This window comes from Bombus vancouverensis, chromosome 11, assembly GCF_051014615.1.
Source record: "Bombus vancouverensis nearcticus chromosome 11, iyBomVanc1_principal, whole genome shotgun sequence".
Lineage (NCBI taxonomy): Eukaryota > Metazoa > Arthropoda > Insecta > Hymenoptera > Apidae > Bombus > Bombus vancouverensis.
The window spans coordinates 532,528-555,379 of record NC_134921.1 but is presented as its reverse complement, the minus strand read 5'-3'; the positions used below and the strand labels follow the sequence as shown (position 1 = coordinate 555,379).

The following is a 22,852-nucleotide window of genomic DNA, read 5'->3' as shown; positions in this document are numbered from 1 at the left end:
TGGTACCGTGCGTCCTCTTATTATTTAACGTGACATTATCCCTTATCACAGCAACGGAATGGTGTTTGCATTGAAAAGTTGATTGGTTGAAATGATCAGCATCTCTCTTTTGATTTAGATCTCTATCGAGGTATTTATTTATGCATTTTTCTTCCCAAATTATTGCTCCTGCTTCTTTTCTAACATTTTCTTCTATTCCCGGGTTGTTTAGATGTTTCCGCGACGGCGGTACAAATCTCCAGTTCTGGCGGTTGTTTCGGTTATAATTATTCGAAGGTGTCGAATGTTGGTATCGAATTCTATTGTTCACTTGTTTTAGTTCTCGTGTTGCTTTCACGGCTTGGCGGTACGCATCGTCCAAGGATTGGTATCCTGCTATCTTTACTCGTAAATACACCTCGTTTGGAAGCCCCTTAACGAAAGCTTCCCTCGTGTCTCGATCTATCCTATCTTGAAATACGGTGCCGTACTCGTACCTTTCCCCGTTCATTATCGCCAGTCTGAGATCTTTGACGCGTTCTATCTAGTCCAAAATATCTTCTCCCGGTCGTTGAAATATTGTAGCTAATTCCCCTTTATATTCGTTAACCGTTTTTCCCGGACCGAACATATCTTTTAATTTATTCCCGAAATCGTTTAAACTTATTACTTCTGTGTCTTCTATGGCGAGAAATGCGTGTCCGCGAAGCTTATTCGTTAATAATTTTACTAACTGAGATTCTTGATGCCTAGGAACCATGTTTCGTGCGCGCTCGCATGCTCTTAAAAATCGAAATACCGACGGTCGATGTTCGTCGAACACTGGTACTGTCTCTATTGCATCTTTTAACTTAATTGGTTGGGTATTAACTTCTATCGGTATTGTCGCTTGGGAAATTATCGGCGATGATACGGGTGTCTTGATTTCTTTTTTTATTTTCAGTGAACGCACATCGTCTTGTAATTTATTCATTGTTGTACTCATGTCGCGAAAATTCGCATCCCATGCTTTAAGTTTTTCCGACAACATCAAGATCATGTCTTTGTCCAACGATTCTAATTTAGTCGACATTATTTCTTAGGTATATATTTTATCGATAATCGTAACAACTTTAATTCTTTGTGGAGCGAATCGAACCGTTTAAACCAACTTTAATCCTCCGTGAAGCGGATCCCACCGCTGCCACCAAAAATTTAAATCTCTAATGTTACGTATCAATTTGTTTGTTTAAATCGATCAAATCTTAAGTTTAAATTTTACTGAAAAATTTTTTTTTTCGTTCGAGTTTGAATTTAATCTGAAGGGAAATAAACTGAATTGATATTATTGTGTATGTAATACTGATTTAGATTTCTAATTAATACGGTAGTTGCTGCCACCAGAAATAGTCTAAGGACTATTTCAAAATATTTTATTTTTTATTATTTTTTTTCGTTTAATGGGTAGCGTTAACTGACGCTTAATGCAACTGGTAAACGATTTCCACTTTTCGGCTAACCTGCTATGTGCAGGGATATTGGCAGGGGAGAGGATTAAAGCTGGGAACAATATTTGTCCTCGTTAAACGGATTTTTATTTGAATGTAGAATTGCTTAGATTATTACCTTTATATATATTTTATTAGCCGGATATATATATTTTAGCGTTGCTGGATTGGATAGGAATGTGAGATTTTTCGTTGTTTTATATAAATTTATTTTTACGTTTGACTTCTTCTTCTCTTTTAATTTCGCTGTAGTAGTTTGCCGTTAGAACCGAAACTCAATTCATTTACTACGATGGATTCTGTTACCATGATTTTCTTGCCTTTTGAGTTTAATAATCGAGGATGATTCTAACGATCCTCTCTGTGCGGGACTTGTGTGATTTCGCAAGCCTTGCCCAAAGACGGACAATATTTTGCCAACAATGGGAGGAGGAATGCGAAGATCAGTGGGTGTTTCAGTAGCTGAAAATACCGTTCGCACAAGCCGACACAGCGGACAACTCCTTTGTTTAAAGTTTAAACAATGATTCTATCTTCAAAACCGTTCACGAAAATAAAACGAGATCGATGATAGGAAGTTCTAATTCGATTCTCGAGGGCAACGAGATTATCAGAGAAGAAGGAAATTTTCAAAATTAATTTTCTTACCTTGAGGAGTAGGTGCTGTCTGGTGCCATTACCTCAGCTGCTCCGGTGGTCGTCGAAGTTTTTGTTGGGTTTATTACTTGAACTCGAATATAGTTTACTATCAACTTTTACTTTATTTATCTATTTCGATACAGACTGAACAATTTACTAACTGGATTAATACCGCAATTACAATGCGCGTTTCTGTCTAAGCGATGAAATGAGGACTTCAAAGATAAAATCTTTCTTTTACTTAGTCGCGGTTCTCTTTTCTTGACCGAAAAACTAAAGACCCCGAAACGCAAAATACTATACAAAATTTCTAAACGCAATGATGAGCGCAATAACGAACGTAGTAACAATGAACACAAAATATAATGAGCACAAGAATAATGAACGGTAATAACAATGATCACTATAATAATGAACGCAAGAATAATGAACGTAATACGAATGATCCGTAATAACAATGAACACAAAATATAATGAGCGTAATAAGAATGTTCACCAGAATAATAATGAGCGCTGCTCTATGTTGCTTCGCTTATTTATAATGCCATCCCCCACGGGGTGGTGGTCCACTGGGGGTACGCTTCCGTGGGAATCGGGATGTTGCAGTTTGGGTTTCTTGGAATCGTACGTGACAAAATGTAAATTCCGTATTTCGACTTAGTTTTTATCGGTCCTGTGCTTCTGCTGAGCTAGCGTCTAGGAGGCTTGAAGCATTCCATGCTGATCTAGTCTTTTCCGCGAGAAACTTCTATGTTTTGTACCGTGGGAATTACCCGTGTTTCTTCGGCGCGTGCAAGGGCCGGCGGCTGCAGCATCATTATCACCTCGATGTTTGCTCGGGCAACACGCGCAATTCCGCTGCTCTCCCACAACAAGGACCTCCTTCTTCGAGTTATTTTTCGTAAGTTTGGATATTCGCATATTATGGTTGTTTTTGCGATTTTAATGTTTTTTCCTTTTTTGTTGTTTCCCTAGGCTTCGGTGATCGTCGTTCGGACAATGTTTGCGGAGGCATTTCCATCAGAGGTTCCTTATTATTATTATTTTTTAGATGTATTTTGTTTTATGTACGATATATATATATATATATATATATATATATATATATGTCGGATCAGGATTCGAATTTTGGGCGCGCGACGACTCTTCATGTGGACTAGCCATCGTTTCACAAAGCCGAGATTTTATTTACACGTATATACAGGTCTATCACTAAGCTTAACAAATAATAAGTACAACTAATAATAAGTCTAACAAACACTAAGCCTAATGAATAATACGATCTACGAATAATTAAATTAAATAATACTATTAGCAATGTTTGAGTTCAAACGAATCCACGGTCACCGGGATAACTCCTTACTAAGCGAAACTAACTTAGACGCAAATGCGATCCTCGAAAACGCTCGATGTATCACTCTCCAAGGCAATCGCAAGAATGCCAGCCTCGTGGAGATTTTTCTCCCTGTACGATTGCATTTTGTTTTCTATCCCCGTTTGGAAGCATCGAGAAGGTTCCAAACGCCGTTGCTAGGCACACTCGTTGGAAGCATCGAGAGAGTTCCAAACGCCGTTGCTAGGCAGTTTCTGCCTGGAGTTTTGGTTACTAAATACAATGTATGTCCCATTGCATCGGCACCTCCGAGGCAACATCACACGTGGCTCGGCCCGCTCTCGAGGCCGCATGCCGCCACAACCACACTTCTCGGAAAACACATACAACCACTCCAGACCTCCGTTAGATAAAACATCCATCCCGTGACCGTGGCTACGTTCAGCGACCGATTGTCACCTCGAACCCAATCTCGCTTATTACAAATCTTAAACAATTACAACTATAATAAAATCTAGGCCAAGGTACTAGAGGATGTTCCCAAAATTTCCAAGGAAGGGCTTCGGCTTTCCTTTCATCTCCGACATATATATATATATATATATATATATATATATATATATATATATATATGTCGGATCAGGATTCGAATTTTGGGCGCGCGACGACTCTTCATGTGGACTAGCCATCGTCTCACAAAGCCGAGATTTTATTTACACGTATATACAGGTCTATCACTAAGCTTAACAAATAATAAGTACAACTAATAATAAGTCTAACAAACACTAAGCCTAATGAATAATACGATCTACGAATAATTAAATTAAATAATACTATTAGCAATGTTTGAGTTCAAACGAATCCACGGTCACCGGGATAACTCCTTACTAAGCGAAACTAACTTAGACGCAAATGCGATCGTCGAAAATGCTCGATGTATCACTCTCCAAGGCAATCGCAAGAATGCCAGCCTCGTGGAGATTTTTCTCCCTGTACGATTGCATTTTGTTTTCTATACCCGTTTGGAAGCATCGAGAAGGTTCCAAACGCCGTTGCTAGGCACACTCGTTGGAAGCATCGAGAAAGTTCCAAACGCCGTTGCTAGGCAGTTTCTGCCTGGAGTTTTGGTTACTAAATACAATGTATGTCCCATTGCATCGGCACCTCCGAGGCAACATCACACGTGGCTCGGCCCGCTCTCGAGGCCGCATGCCGCCACAACCACATTTCTCGGAAAACACATACAACCACTCCAGACCTCCGTTAGATAAAACATCCATCCCGTGACCGTGGCTACGTTCAGCGACCGATTGTCACCTCGAACCCAATCTCGCTTATTACAAATCTTAAACAATTACAACTATAATAAAATCTAGGCTAAGGTACTAGAGGATGTTCCCAAAATTTCCAAGGAAGGGCTTCGGCTTTCCTTTCATCTCCGACACGGCCATCCTGACTATCACACGTCCTCGGGTGTACCTTCGTTAACAAAACAAAAGGAAACAAGATTAGTGTCATTGTGATTAGCATTCAAAGTGCCAGTTGCATTCTGCGTGCTTTCAGTCGGGTCGTAATGACATGACGGACCATTCTCGATTTCACACCCAAATGGGTCTCATCCTTCGAATCGCACATACTCTCAAAGTTCGTTACATAACCAGCTTCGTAACACGATCGCTGTCAACACTAGACCGCCTCCAGCCTCGTGACATTGTCACTGTCGGTACTAGACCAGCTCCAGCTTCGTGACATCGTCGCTGTCGGTACTAGATCAGCTCCAAATCCGTGACATTGTCGCTGTCGGTACTAGACCAGCTCCAACCTCGTGACATTGTCGCTATCGGTACTAAACCAGCTCCAACCTCGTGACATTGTCGCTGTCGGTACTAAACCGGCTCCCAGCTTCGTGACATCGTCGCTGTCGGTACTAAACCGGCTCCCAGCTTCGTGACATCGTCACTCCCAGTGCCTGACCGCACTGAACTCCGTCCCATGGCCGCACCTGGGCTCATATAATTCTACGATCCTCTGGGATCGGGGTACTCACATCGCCATGGTCACTGTTCTCGTCATCACAACAGACATCCAACTCCGCAGGAATGCGACTATCCGGCATTTTCCTTAACCTGTCATGACTGTACTTGTATGACCTTTTCCCATCCAGTGTTTTCAAGGTATATCGGTCTCCTTCCAGGACCTCCGATATCACAAACGGACCCCTGAATTTTGGATCCAATTTTGTCTGGTTCCTTTCTTCATTTTGGCGTAGTACCAAATCACCAGGATTAAACCTAACTACTTTAGCTTTGGTTTTATCGAATCTCTCTTTGTCATACCTAGCACTAGTTTCCATCTCTTTTATTGCCTGTTGTCTTACACTGGAGATATCTATTTCTTTTTCCTCGATGTTATCAGGTAGTAATAAGTCATACGGTCTTGCTGCTCTACCAATCAATAACTCTAAAGGACTCGATTTGGTTACGCGGTTGATGGTGCAATTCAAAGCCAATTGCATCTCCCCGATCGCGTCTTGCCATGAACGCCCGGTCGTTTCTACCGTTGTGAACATATTTTTTAACGTGCTCATAACACGTTCTACTTGCCCATTGGCCCTACTTGCACCGGTCGCGATCAAATGAACTTTGATTTGTTTGCTTGCACAGAATTCTTGAAATTCCCGGCCCGTGAAACATCTACCCTGATCTGCTATTATCCGACAGGGACTACCGAACAAAAACACGGCGGACTTAAGTGCCTTGATAACGCTGAGCGAATCCAATTTGCGTGTGTGATATAAGTGCACGAATTTCGTAAAGGCATCGATCAAGACGACGACATACTCTTTCGAGTCATTCTTGCCACTCAGCTTGCCCGTTATGTCCATATGCACCGTATGCCACGGTATGCCGGTCTTAGGTATAGGATGCAGTTCAGCCTGTATTTTACCTGAACTAGCCTTCGAAACTCTACAAGCATGGCAGTTCTCGACAAACTTGCGAACATACTTCGCCATTCCCTCGAACCAATAATACTCATAGAGCTTCTCGAGCGTTTTATCCCATCCTAAGTGCATAATTGACTGATGCACATGGTTGATGACGGACCATCTAAAACCTCTCGGAACAATGGGTAAGCAAAGGGTTCTGCCCTTTCGTTGTACTTTACGGTAAAGTGTACCGGATCGCAGTTCGTAGGTATTCGCGATATCTTCCGCGAGCTCTTCGTTCTGTAATTTATTAACGATTTCGGAGATTTGCGGATCGCGACGTTGTTCCGCTAATAGCCAGTCTTCGGAGATCTCGGCCAGATTAATCTCTTTCTCTGCGACCTTGTCTATCATACGGCGATTCAAGTCTACGGGGTTTCGCGAAAAGAAATCTACGTGGGCCATTCGTTTACCCTCTCGATACATGATGTCAAAATCGAATGTTTGCAAATAAGCCCACCACCTATAAACCCGGTCGTTTAAGTTTACTTTGTTGCTGGAGGCTTTCAAAGAATTACAGTCCGTAACTACTAAGAATTTCCGTCCATGTAAGTAGTGTCGGAAATGCTTAACGGCGCTTACTACTGCTAGTGTCTCCAGTTCGTACGAATGATACCTAGATTCCGCGGGACTGGTCCTTTTACTATAATATTCGATGACTCTGTTTTCCTTTTCGACTCTATGCATTAAAATAGCTCCATACCCCTCCGAACTAGCGTCGGTATGTAGCTCTATGGGCCGATTGGGATCAAATATCATTAACACCGGCGCGTCGGTCAGAACGGAAATTATCTGTTGTCTTATCTTTTCGTGCCTGTCCGTCCAAGTTATGTGCTTGTTACTAGAAGTGAGTGCGTACAAGGGTTTCATCACTTGCGAAAATTTAGGAATAAATTTTCGGAAGTAAGAGGCCAAACCTATAAACTGCCTAAGCTGTGTGACGGTCGGCGGTGCAGGTAAAGAATTCAAAGCTTGTATTTTTCCCGGGTTTGGACGAACTTCTCCGTTACGAATTACATATCCCAAATAAAGTACCGACGTCTTCAGAAAAGAACATTTTGAAAAGTTAAAGGAGAATCCGGCGTTTACGAGAGTGTTTAGTACAGTGTGCAACCTTTCTAGAGCTTGATCTATTGAGTCGGCGATTATTAGAACGTCGTCCAAATAAACAACGACATACGAATAAGCGAGGTCGCCTAAGGCCTTGAAAATGGCTCTCTGGAAAACGGCTGGTGCATTTTTCAACCCAAACGGCATCGTCACGTATTCGTATTGACCGTCGGGGGTAACGAACGCAGTATATTCCGTCGAGTTAGGGTGAATGGGAATCTGGTGAAATCCGCTAGCCATGTCCAGGCTAATGAAGTATCTCGCACTCTGCAATCTCGCGATTTGGTCAGCAATAAGGGGTAAGGGATACCGATCCGCGACCGTATTTTTATTCAGCGCTCGAAAGTCTACGCACAATCTGTCTGAGCCGTCCTTCTTCTTCACGAGTATTATAGGGCTCGCGAACGGCGAATTACTAGGTTTTACAATTTGTGCTTTAATTAATTCGTCTATCCTCTCGCGTACTATTCTTCGCTCTTCCACGCTAAGCCTGTAAGGGCTTCTCTGCACGGTGACGTTGGGATCGATTAGCCGTATTTCCAACTGGCCCGTACTGACGCGAGTACGCGGGAAACCCGTAATGAATGATTCTTTAAATTTTTCGAGAACAGAGATTAATCGATCTTTATAGTTACCGATCACATCAGTGTCAACCTCGTTAATGTTGACCGCATCTTCCGCGACTTTACCACAAGCGTTAACGACCTTTGTTTTACAAATAACGAGGCTATCTTGCGCGATATTTACGTCGAATCCCTGGCTCAAAATCTCGCGACCAATCATGATGTCGTATTTTAGGTAATCGTCAGCAAGGACATGAAAAACTATCTCCAATGTAAGATCGTTAATACGAACAGTGGACAAAATCTGAAGTGTACTCTTAATACAAGTATTCCCGATCCCCCGCATCACTACCACATCGGTTATTCTTTTACCCGAAAATTTCGAGGCTAGGGACTCTTTGATTAACGAACACTCGGCCCCAGAATCAAAGTAAAATGGATACGACTCACCCAGATGGCTTAATCTACCAGCCGGAGCTTCTACTACACAGGAGTCGATCCGGCGTTCGTCAATGGAATCGTAGTTTCTTTTCCGCGATGATGGGCAATTAGGCGCGATATGTCCCTCCTCGTGGCATTTGAAGCAGGTCACCTTCGACGATGCGGCTGGTCGTTTTTCCTTCGGGTTTCGTATATCCTGCTCCTTCCCCGTTTGTGTTTGCAGGCGACACTCCGTTCTCCTATGTCCGTGAGCACCACAGCGGTAGCACTTAATCCGAGGAACTGATAGCCTGCTGCGTTTAGCTTCAGGTTCCGTTAGTGAATTTCTTGGCGAAAATGTCGGCTGATCGTTGTAAGGGAGAATCCTCATTTCATCATGAAATTGGTCCTCGAAAGTAACGCACTCTCTTGCATCGGGTGGTCTTTCAAAATCAGATCAGCATGAGAGCACCACGCGGATGGATCGGCGCCCGCGCCTTCGGGGTCAAAACGTGGTAACGTTGCATCCTTAGATTCCGTACTCGGTCGTTGCTCCCCCGGTTTGTGCGCTAGCGTCTGAATTAACTCGCGCATAAGGTCCATTTGCTCTTGTAGCACTTTAAACGGTTCTGATCCCACTTCTGATGTCGGATCAGGATTCGAATTTTGGGCGCGCGACGACTCTTCATGTGGACTAGCCATCGTCTCACAAAGCCGAGATTTTATTTACACGTATATACAGGTCTATCACTAAGCTTAACAAATAATAAGTACAACTAATAATAAGTCTAACAAACACTAAGCCTAATGAATAATACGATCTACGAATAATTAAATTAAATAATACTATTAGCAATGTTTGAGTTCAAACGAATCCACGGTCACCGGGATAACTCCTTACTAAGCGAAACTAACTTAGACGCAAATGCGATCGTCGAAAATGCTCGATGTATCACTCTCCAAGGCAATCGCAAGAATGCCAGCCTCGTGGAGATTTTTCTCCCTGTACGATTGCATTTTGTTTTCTATACCCGTTTGGAAGCATCGAGAAGGTTCCAAACGCCGTTGCTAGGCACACTCGTTGGAAGCATCGAGAAAGTTCCAAACGCCGTTGCTAGGCAGTTTCTGCCTGGAGTTTTGGTTACTAAATACAATGTATGTCCCATTGCATCGGCACCTCCGAGGCAACATCACACGTGGCTCGGCCCGCTCTCGAGGCCGCATGCCGCCACAACCACATTTCTCGGAAAACACATACAACCACTCCAGACCTCCGTTAGATAAAACATCCATCCCGTGACCGTGGCTACGTTCAGCGACCGATTGTCACCTCGAACCCAATCTCGCTTATTACAAATCTTAAACAATTACAACTATAATAAAATCTAGGCTAAGGTACTAGAGGATGTTCCCAAAATTTCCAAGGAAGGGCTTCGGCTTTCCTTTCATCTCCGACATATATATATATATATATATATATATATATATATATATATATATATATGTCGGAGCGGACATTAGAATTAGGGTTAGGGGCGTGAAACGAATCTTCGTTTGGGGTACACGTTGTCGTTATGCAATAGAGAAGACATTGACTAGTGCAAATACGATTATTATAGAACCGGACAAGTAACCGCGGTAGTTAGGTGCTCGAGAAACTAATGACAATGATCCTAGGTTCAATAACGAATCCGCGGTCGACGGGATGATAGATGAACGTACTCACAAAATCTAAGTCGGACGCGTAATATTTACTGGTCGTAAAGAGTTACTCCTTTCATCAATGAGATCGCGAGAAAGAATGTCTTTCCCGTCCCGATCATGCCACAGAGGAAAACTATAATGGGGTGTGTCTAAGGACACGAGATCATCGGATTCGTCGAGAAAAGCCTTCGTTCAGAAAGTAAGGGAAATTGGCGTTGCTGCTAATCGGTCAATCTCCATATCGGTGGTTAGAAAAAGATGCTAGCCGCCCTCGAGGGAAAGTTACTAGTGGGAGATGCCGCTCGTTGAAAAATATGTCTCCCCTATCTTCCCGTAGTTGGGACAAAGACTGTTTGTCTGTTTGAAGGACTTTAGTTAACTAAACCTTAAGATTTATAACGGGCCCTCGAGCTAGCCGAACATGTACTGCGGAGACGCATCGACATCTGGCAATCATCTTACTCGAAGAATAGGGTCTGCGTGTGGCGAGCCACGGGACAGAAACCGTTGGAATATTTTCTGTCGCGTGTCGCCACGAATATTTCTTTTAAGGAGAGCTATAGAATTACTCCATACCTTTGTTAGACAAAGCGTTCATGCCGTGACCGTGGCTACGTTCGGCGATTGACTGTCGCCTCGAGCCCAAGCTCATTATCACGACTCTCGAACAATTACAATCGGATTGAATAACTACAATTGTTCAATTACAGACTCCGGTGTTCTTTCATCTCCGACATATATATATGTATAAGATTTATAAAATGAATGCTAGGTAAAATGTCTGTGATAAATAATTCCAATTAAAATGGAAAAATTTTTAATTGCATTGCTTCGACTATACATATACATATACTTAATGTGACTTTGTATGAGAAAAATTCTGTTTGTCATTCGATATCGAGAGCTGATAATGCTAACATACGATGAAACGATAACAGAAGAATCCGAATATTCAGAACTTTTCACGATATATGTTAAATAATATTATGAAATAAATTAAATAATTACTCCGCATTGCTTCCAGCGTACGTGTTCACGATTCTCGGCGAAACCGAATATGGCAGCAGGAAATCAACCAATCACCTTGTTTATTCGACCAATCGCGGGGAGACGTAGTCGCTAGGAGAGACGTCAACGGGAGTCGTAAATTCCCGTTACGATTATAACAATCGACACCACGACTTGATCGATCCCCTGATTTCCGGTGAGATAATAGGGGTGATTGAGTTTGTATAACACTGTGATTCACAGAATTATAAATTATATATTTCCAACACTTAGATTACACTGATGAGCATAGATAGAGAGATAATCACTTATCGCACGAAGATAAGATAGATATGTACGTTAAAGCAGGGCTCTTGTAATTGGATTCAATGTATTAGTGGACGTAGCACTATAAGATATTTAGGAGAGGAAATGTAGGCTCGACAATACCGAGGCCGACTCTCGCGTTATGCTTAGACTGCCCCGCTGGGCATTAGCGTATACTTAGTAGTTGACTTTTCCAACGATGTAGAAGAAGTGAAGTTGAGTGACGATGCTGTGTCAGAGGAAAGCTAAGGATGGGTGTGTCTAGCGCACGGGACCATCGGATTTGTTGGTGACGATTTTAGTTAGGAGAGTGAGGGAATTGGCTTCGTTGTTAATTGGTTAAACGAAGGGTCTTAACCGCCCTCGAGAGAAAGTGGTTAGTGGGAGGAAAGTTGCAGCATACGTGAGAAAAACTAACTTTCCCTTGTCACGCCGTGGTAGACAAGAGTCTTTAGAAATTCTTCGGAAACAGACGTTTGTTTGGTTTGAAGGACCTCTACTAGGAAATTCCTGAGATTTATGGAAGATACTTAAGGCTATTGAGGGTACGCCGTACGGAAGAGCGGACATCTGGTGTCCGTCTGGCCCGCGGTGTGTGACCTGGGCCAGACAGAGGGTCGCCCGGCGTAACACACAACTTCGGAAGAAAGTTAAGCGCGGGAAGAAATCGCGGCATCCAGCTTCCTGCGAATCTATTCTTGATCTCGATGTAAGCAGTAATCTTTCGATAATCGTTTTGCAAAATGGCGTGCCTTAAACGAAGTGTATAGTAAAATTCGTATTTGAGAGACGCATAAATAAAAGATATCAGGCTATTTCCCGCGAGAAATTCACGTTCGGTTGCAACATAACATGTCACGTATGTATTTTCGTCGAAAACTGATTTCGAGGGACGTGTATATGTACGTATCAAGTTACTTGGCGAAAGTTCAACGACAGACTGTGACTTTAAAACAGTAAGTATGTAAGCCTATGTTTGTTGTCCGAGAATTGGAAGAATCTGTCATGTTTTGTTTACGTCGGCTGTAATGGAGTGGTGTTTTTGTCTTGTGGTAACTGAATATCTCAAACAACAAACTCGAGGTTTCAATCGATCTTCGAAAAGAAGTCATACCCATTGGCCTTGGGTGAGCTGTGATTTCATTAACTTTTTAATTCATAATTGATAACATAAGGTTATTGTAAGACCGATGAAAATATGGATAGCAACCAATTGCAATTGAATATCTGGCCTGTCTTGCACTATTGAAATTTTGCAAGTCACTAAAGTTACCAGCATTAATATGTTCCCTTGCACAAGTTTGACGATAAAACAAATTAAATTTTACTAATTGCAAGTTATTTGATTATTCTATTTAACGAAAAATTATAAAATCATAAAATAGAATTCTATATAACCTGTAAATCGTAACTTGTCAATCTACTAGTACATATATTATAAATTGGTAAACTTTTGTGTGTGGGGGAGGGGGTGCTAGATGTAACACTGATGCGACATTTTGAAAAAATATTTAATTATAATCATGAAAGGCGTTATTGAAATATTGAATTTTTATTAATGTTCCTTGCAACTTCGAGTTTGCGTACTATATTTAAAATGTACATAAGATATTGACATATAAATCACATATAAGTATATTGACAAGTAACAGTCACAAAATTGTTTCAAATGAGGATAATCATCCTAATATCAACTTATCAATTGTGATCTGATAAACAAGAATTCAAAATACAGTTAAACTGTGTTCTACATACAATAATCTTTTTCGGAGGAGATTTAAATATATGAACATATTGTGATATTTTGTCCATAATAACATGGATAATATAAAGTTTCGTATTACATATACTCTATTTTTTAATATATTCTGCATATCTCATTTTATGACAACAGACAAGCAAACTATACTCCCATTATAAGCTTCGCTCTAATTTCGCATCGTTTCACCTGAATATATCGTGAAATTTCATCCCGTCAAAATTTTGCGTCAATCTTTTTTATCTTAAAGGATTAAAGACAGTTGCAAAACGCCACGGTGTTTCGGGGTTTGTTTAAATTTCCGCCAAATGAAAAAGAAGTTTCGCGAAAAATGGTAGTTACTAACGGCACGTCTGGTTACAATTTTCGTTTACAATACTTTTGGCGAGTAAATATGATGTACTGGGTCGATACTAAGTAGTCGGTTGTCCCTGAAATTTGAACTGTTGAGAACGAGGTAATAACAGGGTGACTGGTTTGTTGCTGTGTAACGTATACACGTTTCTGAATAGTTTTCTACTTTAAATGAAATTAACTGCTACCCGACGGAGTTTCGACGTAGCGATAAACACGTCACTGAAAAAAGCGACGAATGGGAATGGAAAATACGTAAAGATTTTTTTGACAAAATAAAGAATCATTTTGTCAGATTTCAAGAAGAGTTTGGGTAAATTCAATTTATGCTCTTTGCTACTTGACTTATGTTTATAACACTAAAAGTTATCTTTACAAGCAGCGAAGTGATTTAGTTTCATCCGTAGTTCGGTTGCTTCCAATTTTTTCATTTTCACATTGCGTATTACAATATTGATGTTAAAATATTATTATAGAAAACATGTTAGCAACTTAATTTTCTATTTGTTCTTTTCTCTGTTTTCCTTATTCTGTTTTTGGATTTGTGGTGGATGATTTAAATAATGACGTGACGAGTTGATACTTGATATTGTCAAATATATTTAAAATTATTCCAAATACAGAATTAATCGCACGGGAGACAAAGATTTTGTAACGAATCCTAGCGGCTGCCATTTGTCGTTCACGCGCTGTTGCCGATACCGGATGCGCTAATGTCACGTAAAATAACAAAATAAAAAAAGAAATTTAAGGTGAAAAATAAAAAAAAGAAACTTTATTTTTTTTCTAACAACAATTCACTTTACAATCCACTTCCAAACTCTAGGCGTGACTTTCCAAGACTGAAGCTCTTATGATTTGACTTTCGATCGAATCCGATTACTTTCTTTTGTCATCCCTCAACATCCCCACCATGCATTTGCATTTGCTAGGCGTCCGCGACCGTTGCCACGTGCTCTTTCTTCTAGAACCTTCGGCGGAAGGACCGTTGGGATGTTGATGGTTCATTAGACACTTCAGCGATATTGCCGCCGATTGTCGCCGAGTGCCGCCACATCTTTATCTCCATCGTCAGTCCATCGGATTTGAAGTATGTCGGTCGTGACACTAACATTGTGGCGTCAGAGACGACGCGTTTTGACTCGCGAAAGGCGTTTTCGGTTTGCTTCGACCACTCGATTCGCCGCGAACAGCTCGTACGTATCTTTGTTCGCGGATCCGCGTAGTTTGTTGCACGGGTATACGTTTATATTGACACCGGTGTTCACGAGGAAAGAGATCCTTGGTGCCCTGTCTGTCACGAAAATGCGACGGGATACTAAAGCCATCGCCACATGCCGCGTTTACGGACGGCTGGTCTCGTTTCACTGGGTCCAGTTGCAAGGGGCCCGGCACTTCCTTGCGCGGTCTCGAAAGGTCTCGTGGTAATAGCAGAGACCAGACTTCTGCGGTCTGTCCTTCGAACTTGATATCAATCTTGCCTTCCGTATGTAGAATAACGATGTGAGGTGGATAGTGGGTGAAGGTGCCCACAAGAAATACTCTTGATGTTCAACAAAAAAGTTAATTAAATTATTAACAATCAACAGTCAACAATTTATGATCAACAATTAACGACTAACGATTAACTGTCAACAACAATTAACGATTAACGATGAACGATCAAAAACAATTAACGATTAACGATGAACAACAATTAACGATTAACGATTAACTATCAAGAGTCAATAATCACGTATCTCTAATTGCGTTTGCTTCGCTATGACGCTTAACCTTTCGCACTCCGCAGCTCGGGGCAGAATGAATCTTTGATTCGAAACCAAATGGATTCTTTTCTTTGTTGTCCCTCGATATCTCCACTACGCACGCGTTTATTAGATGTCCGCAACGGTTGCCGCGTATGCATTCTTCCGAATATTCGGCGAAAGAACTGTAGGGATATCGATGGTACATTAGGCGTGTCGGCTTTACGCTTTGAAGGTATAGCGCTTTGTGTCGCGAAGCCGTTGGAAAGTTCCATGGTCGAGTGCCACCACAGATGCATGACGATTAGATACAAACGCTTCAAGTATTACAATTAATAGCTGATACAATTGCAACAAAACAGATGTCCTTTATGCAAGACTACTGAAATTACACAGCTACAATAAAATAAGGAATACGTCTGTACTATGGGAAACATAAATAAATATACACATAGTAGCTTATACAACATGTATGTGGAGGACGATTAAACGCGTTGTTGATTAATGACCAGACGAGTTGATACTTAGTGTAGTCAAATGTATTTAAAATTATTTGCAGTACAGAATTAGTCGTCGTTCGCTTAGTGTTGCTCGATATGTGTATACAAGGTAATGCTTACGTTCGTTCGATATTAATTCGCTATAAGAATGTTCGATACTAACTGTCTTAACGATCGTGTTCTTTTATTTATACTCGGGGGAGTATCGAAAACTTTAAATTCAACCTCGGTTGACGATTGCACGTAGCGGCAACATTGTTTTGCCCGGAGTTTGTTTATCGTTACGCTTTGCTTGTCACGTAAAAGTAATGGGAAAATAATAATAAAAAAATGTTGGATTCTTGAACCAGAGTTCGAGATACCTCTATTCTATAATAGGATTACAAGTGTGCGATTAAACTGTTACCGAAAGACTGAAGCCTCGATCAAGAACCAGCCCTTCTAGATGTTCGTTTATCTTATGCCTACGTGCCGAATTCATAATCCTTTATTTTGGGAGTCGGTGTCGTATGCAAGGCGGTTCAGGTTTCCTGAGTCGGTTGGAGATATTTGTTGACGTTACATTCCCCCAGTGTTAGAGTGCGGCTGGTCCTCCAGACTCTTATTTTCGGTGTAGTGCCTCCTTTTGTATGCCCTTTTGGAATCTTACATGCCTTGCTTCGAGGATGACTGAATTGGTGTCTTCAGGTAATTCTCCTAATGGTTGTATTTCAGGTGTGGAATATGTGTTTAAAGGTGCGCTAGGTGTCTCTATTGGTCTAGAGATATTGCTTATACCTGTGTCTTTTTTTTTTCTTTGGTTTTACAACATAATACACGAATACATAATTTGGAAGGTAGGCATTTGCTTATAATATCGAATAATCCTATTTTGTTAAATATACATATGTTCCTAGTAATGCTAGATGAATATAACTAATAATTTATAAGACACTTAGTTCCTATTTCTTAAGACTTCTAATTCTATGTTCATAATTAAGAGAGTTTACTTCGTTGGTAATTTGATTGAGGTGCATTCTATACGATTATACATTATTAATGATTTTTGGAGCGTTTTCAATTTTTGTTAGGATTTCTTCTAGACTGTCAGTTAAGGGTAAAGCTATAGTTTTGAGATTTGTTTTGTAAGTTATATTGGTTTTTAAGTTATTGTTTTCATCAAAAAATTTATCTATATTTTTATTCATTAATTCTAAATTATCGTTATCCAGAGTTACAAATAGACTTCTAGAAATGGATCCAACAAAATTCAATGACCCTCTTCGGTAACAAGTGTGTGTCATAAATTTAATATGCATGATTAAATTGTCTAAATTTCTTTTGCGAGCGCGTGTAATCATTTCATTGGAATACGGGCATTCACTTTTAAAATGTTCTGTTAACATTAGTCTAAATCTTTTAATTTCGCTGAGTTTTGCATATATATCCTTAATGTCTAAACCTATAATTACGTTTACAGATTCGCTATATAAGTATGCATGAGCTAATTTTTCTTGATATATAGAACTACCGTTAAGGGGTATAACGTTTAGCTTAGCTAACTATGAAGAAGGTGAAGATCGTCCTGGAAAGTAAGGTTTAATACGGTTACCATGTATTTTCCTAATCGAGTGATTTACTATTATTTCATAATAAGGGGTTTTTCACTTTTTCAATGGTGTATGGCCCTGGCCATTCAGTATCTATCTTGTGTTCTTTATGATCGTTAAGAATTAATACTAAATGTCCTTCTTTAAAAATAGATTGAGGTTTGGCAATTTTAGAGAAGTTTCTAATAAATTTTCTATAGTATCCAGCTAGCCCAAGGAATGATTTTACATCAGTAGGATTTTTTGGTAGTTTGAAATTCTTTACTGTTTCTATCTTTTTAGGGTTAGGTTTTACTCCATCTGCTGTCACTACATGTCCTAGATATTCTAATTCGGGCTTTAAGAATTCACATTTATCTGGTTGTATTCTTAGACCTACTTTCCCGAGTCTTTGGAATATAATGACTAAGTTTTTAGTATGTTCTTCTATCGATTGCCCGAATATAATGATATCATCGAGATAAACGAAACAATGATTGTTAATCAAACCTCTTAACGTGGTATCCATCATTCTTTGAAAGGTAGCAGGTGCGTTCTTGAGCTCGAATGGCATTCTATTATAGTGGAAGTGTTCTTGTGGTGTGCTAAATGCAGTGTATTTCTTTGAATTCTCGTCCATGGGTATTTGATGGAACCCTGAGGATAAGTCTAAAGAGGAGAAATATTTCGCATTTCCTAGCTGTGATAGTATATCGTCAATGTCAGGTAGTGGATACGCGTCTTGGTCTGTTAGTTCGTTTAACTTCCTAAAGTCAATCACTACTCGCCACTTTTGTTTCCCTGATGCGTCGATTTTCTTTGGAACGATCCAGACAGGAGAGTTATAGGGGGAGTCGGAGGGTTCTATAATCTCTTTGTTTAACATTTCAGTCATCTGTTTATTTATTTCGGTTTTATGATGTTCGGGAGGACGGTAGGATTTTACGTTGATGATCTTGTTAGGTAGATGATACATTTACACTGTACACGTGAATGTGTGTGTAAGCGTCAGAGGGCGTCCAGGTCTCAGTAGAGACAAAAGACGATTGGAGGCTGTTAGGAGAATCTAGAGGAGGTGGTTGACAACAAGCGTGCGTGCAAGAAGGTTATCGAAGTCTTCAGAGTGTAATATATATATGTATAGCTGTTGTGTGCGAAATAAAGTAAACTATTTGTATTTTCGAATCCTCTCTATACCTTAACATGGTAGCAGAGCGTGGTTACTTGTTTTGCAGGCTATTTAGTGCGTGGTTTTTAGTCTTGCGAGTTTAGTAAGGGAAGAAACGTTCAAAGAATATAAAATAAAAGAAAAAATACTTCAAGCACGTAGGAACGCTTGAGTAAAGAATAGGAAATCAATTAAAATGGAGAGATCGGAAATTATGCTATCGATATTTGATGGTGAGGGTTACGGTATGTGGAAGAAAAGAATAACAATGTTTCTGAGATATAAAGAATGTGATATTGTTATAACTAGAGTGAAGACTGAAACAGACAATCCAGACTGGGATAAAAAGGATCTGAAGACGATAAATATAATTTACAGTGCCTTCTCAAATAGACAATTAGAATATATTAGGGAAGAAAAAACAGCGTATGAAATAATGAAAAAGTTCGACGAAGTGTACTTGAAAGAATCGACGGCACTAGATCGTGTGCAGAAGGAGATTGGAGAAGATAAGTCTTGATAAATACAGTGATTCAGCATCGTTTTTTAGCGATTTTGAAAAATTAATAAATGAATTAAAAGGTGCAGGCGCAAAAGTGAGTGAGAGGGAAAAGCTGAATTACATGATAAATACGTGTTACGTCGCGTAACATTCTACCTAGCCCAGGCCACACACCGCGGGCAAGATGGCAACCAGATGTCTTCAGATACTCACTGCGTACCCTCAATAGTCTCAAGTATCTTCCATAAATCTTAGGAATTTCCTAGTCGAGGTCCTTCAAACTGAACAAACGTCTGTTTCCAAAGCATTTCTAAAGACCTTTGTCTACTACGGCTTGACAAGGGAAAGTTGGTTTTTCTCACGTATGATGCAACTTTCCTCCCACGAACCACTTTCTCTCGAGGGCGGTTAAGACCCTTCGTTTAACCAACTAACAACGAAGACTATTTCCCTCACTTCCTTAGTCAAAATCGTCACCAACAAATCCGATGGTCCCGTGCGCTAGACACACCCATCCTTAGCTTTCCTCCGCCACAGCATCGTCTCCGAACATCACTGATTTTACATCCTTCGAACAGTCAACATCCTTCGACCGGGTTTACACCCGAAGATCAGTCAGTCTCAATCAAGCATCTCGTCAAGCGGTCAGCAATTCAAATACAGTGAGTCGACAAATCCATCAGTATACGCGATAATCCGTCTAGAGACTCAGGTCGCACTCATTCGTAGTCATCTCATAACAAATATTCATTTTGTGTTACACCGAAGTTGTTGGTTTGTGAAAATATATAATAACCTGTTAGCAACAGCGTTATCCTTCATTTAACTACCCTTATTATCCTAAACGAAATAAGGGATCGAGCGATTCGCGGCGTTGATTAGCAAATCGTAACGGGAATTTACGACTCCCATTGGCGCGCTTCTTCGAGATCGCGTCTCCCCGCGAACGTGCGAAAACAATACGTTACCCGAAGAGTATAGCTACATAGCGGATATAATAGATGCAGTGAAAGAAGAGAAACAAACGGTAGCGTGCGTGAAGAATAAAATAGAAATAGCGGAAAAGAAAGATAAGTCTAATCGAGGAGAAATGAAAACTAATGCCTTTGCTGCAAAAAAAGAAGGATGCTTCAAATGTGGAAGAGTGGGATATTTTGCATGAGAGTGTCAAAATGGCGTCCAAGCGGGAAGCAGTAACAGTTATCGGCGTGGGTCAACACGTGGTCGCAGCAGAGGAAGAGGAAACAAAGGCAATACGAACAGGGAGCGTGGAAACTTCCATCGTCAATCAGCAGCCGGCACGAGCGAATATGGCAACTCAGAAGCAGGCACATGGATGGCAACAGCGCACGCAGCACACAGCAGCGAGATGAACGAGATAAGTGGTAACGAAATAACATGCCTATTAGATAGCGGTTGTACCGATCACATTATTAACGATGTAAATTATTTTGATAAATCTATCGACCTTAAAGAACCGGTAAATATATATTTGGGCGATAATAGATCGATAAAGGCAACAAAAGAATGAAATGTTATAAGCTATTTTGAAGCATTTGAAAAACGAAATAAAATAAATATGAATAAAGTTTTTTATGTGAAAAAAATGTCCGCAAACTTGATTAGTTTCGGCAAGTTAACGGATAATAATAATATGGTTATTTCAAAAGGAAATATTGCAAAAATAATAGATGAGAACAATAAACTTACAGCTTTAGCGGTCAAAGAGAATGATACATATAAAATGAAAAGTATATTGAAAGGAAGAAGCACTTAGTAAACAGTGGCGAAAGTAGTGATGAGTAAAAAGGATGGCATAGGATGCTAGGACACGTAAATTTTAGATACTTAAATATTTTGGGCAAGTAAAGAGCAGCTAGTGACAGGCATACCGAACAAATTTGAAAAGGAATTGTTGAAATGTAAGGTGTATATAGAAAGTAAAATTCATAATTTATCTTTCAAAAATAATCGAACTAGGGCTAGGGAGATAATGGAAATTATTCATACGGACGTGTGCGGTATCTTTAAGACTACCGGATTAAATGAAGAGAAATATTTTATTTTATTTATCGATGATTATAATAAAATAGCTAGGATCTATTGTATAAAATCAAAAGATAAGGTCTTTCATTTTCTCGTACAGTTTGTAAAGAGGTTAAAAATATTAAGATGCGATAATGGAAGAGAATACTTAAACAATCGAATTTATAAATTTGCTAGGGATAAAGGTATCATAATAAATAATTGTCCAACCTACGTACATGAATTAAACGGGACAGCGGAAAGGTATAATAGAACAGCGATGGACATGGCGCGTTGCTTGTTAACGGAAGCGAAAGTACATAAAAAGTACTGACCGGAAGTAGTATGTACAGCGGCGTACTTGAAAAATCGAAGACTAGCAAACACTGCAGAGAGAAAGACACCTTTTGAAATATTCTTCGAGAGAAAACCAAGTGTTGAAAATTTGTATCTATATGGAAGTAAAGTTTTTGTAAGAAGGCCAGAACAAAAAAAGAGTTTCTAAATGGGATAAGAAGGCAGATATGGGAATTCTGTTAGGATATAGTGAAGTAGGTTAGAGAGTCCTATTAGGTGTAAAAATAACAGTAGCGACATGTAGAGGTCGTAGAAACAGACAAAAAATGTATCGGTTTTGAGGAGAATTCATTCGATGCAGTTAGCGATGATAGTAAAGATAATTATTTATTGGACAGCATGAATAAGGAAGAGTTAGAAAGTAGAGAAGATGAAAATGATAATAGTTCTGAAAGCTTAAAGATTCCTAGGAGATCTACACGTAATAAGAAAACTCCAGTAAGGTATCCAGAAAAGGAAAACAGTAGTGAGATTCACGCAAATTATTGTAGAGTAGATATCCTTTGTACATTTGAGGAGGCGATTTGTTGTGAAAATAGTGAAGATTGGAAACAGGCTATGGATAAAGAAATAGAGTGTCTCTATAAAAACAAAACTTGGAAATTGGTAGAGAGGGTAAAAGGCAAAGAAGTATTAGATGTAAAATGGGTTTACACGAGAAAATCAGATGACAGGTATAAGGCTAGATTAGTGGTAAGAGGATTTCAACAAAGAAACGTAGTCGTTGATGACATATATTCTCTTCTCTTCTATCATATTGTTGTCAAAATGGATTAATCATTGAGCAAATGGATGTAAAAACTGCCTTTTTAAATGGCGAAGTAAGTTCGGAGGTATATGTAAATCAAGCAAAGGGATATGCAGACGGAACGAATAGAGTTTGTAAATTATCGAAAGCGCATTATGGGTTAAAAGAAAGTCCGAGGGACTGGTATGAGTGTTTTGATAGGTATGTGACGACATTGGATTTTAAGAAGAATAACATAGAGTTGTGCCTATATACTCATGGAGAGGGGGAAAATGTTGTTTATTTGCTAATATATGTAGACGATTTGTTAATCTGTAGTAAAAACAAAAAAAGGATACAAAATGTAAAGAAGCTATTACCTGATAAATTTAAAATGAAAGATTTAAGTGAAGTAAAAGAATATTTTGGAATAAATATAGAGTATGATTATATAAAAAATGAAATGAAACTAAGCCAAACGAAATACATTGAATCATTAGCGAACAAATATAAATTACAAAACAGCAAATTGTACTGTACACCAACAGAAACAAATTTAAAAATTGAAAACGCTGAGATAAATAGAAATGACATTGGATACAAGAACTTAAT

At 39.7% G+C, this 22,852-nt stretch overlaps 1 protein-coding gene across 1 annotated transcript in view; it reads left to right on the top strand.

Moving 5' to 3' along the window:
* Positions 1-22,852, top strand: part of LOC143303315 (uncharacterized) — a 277,255-nt gene that overhangs the window by 99,632 nt on the left and 154,771 nt on the right. The window lies entirely within an intron of this gene.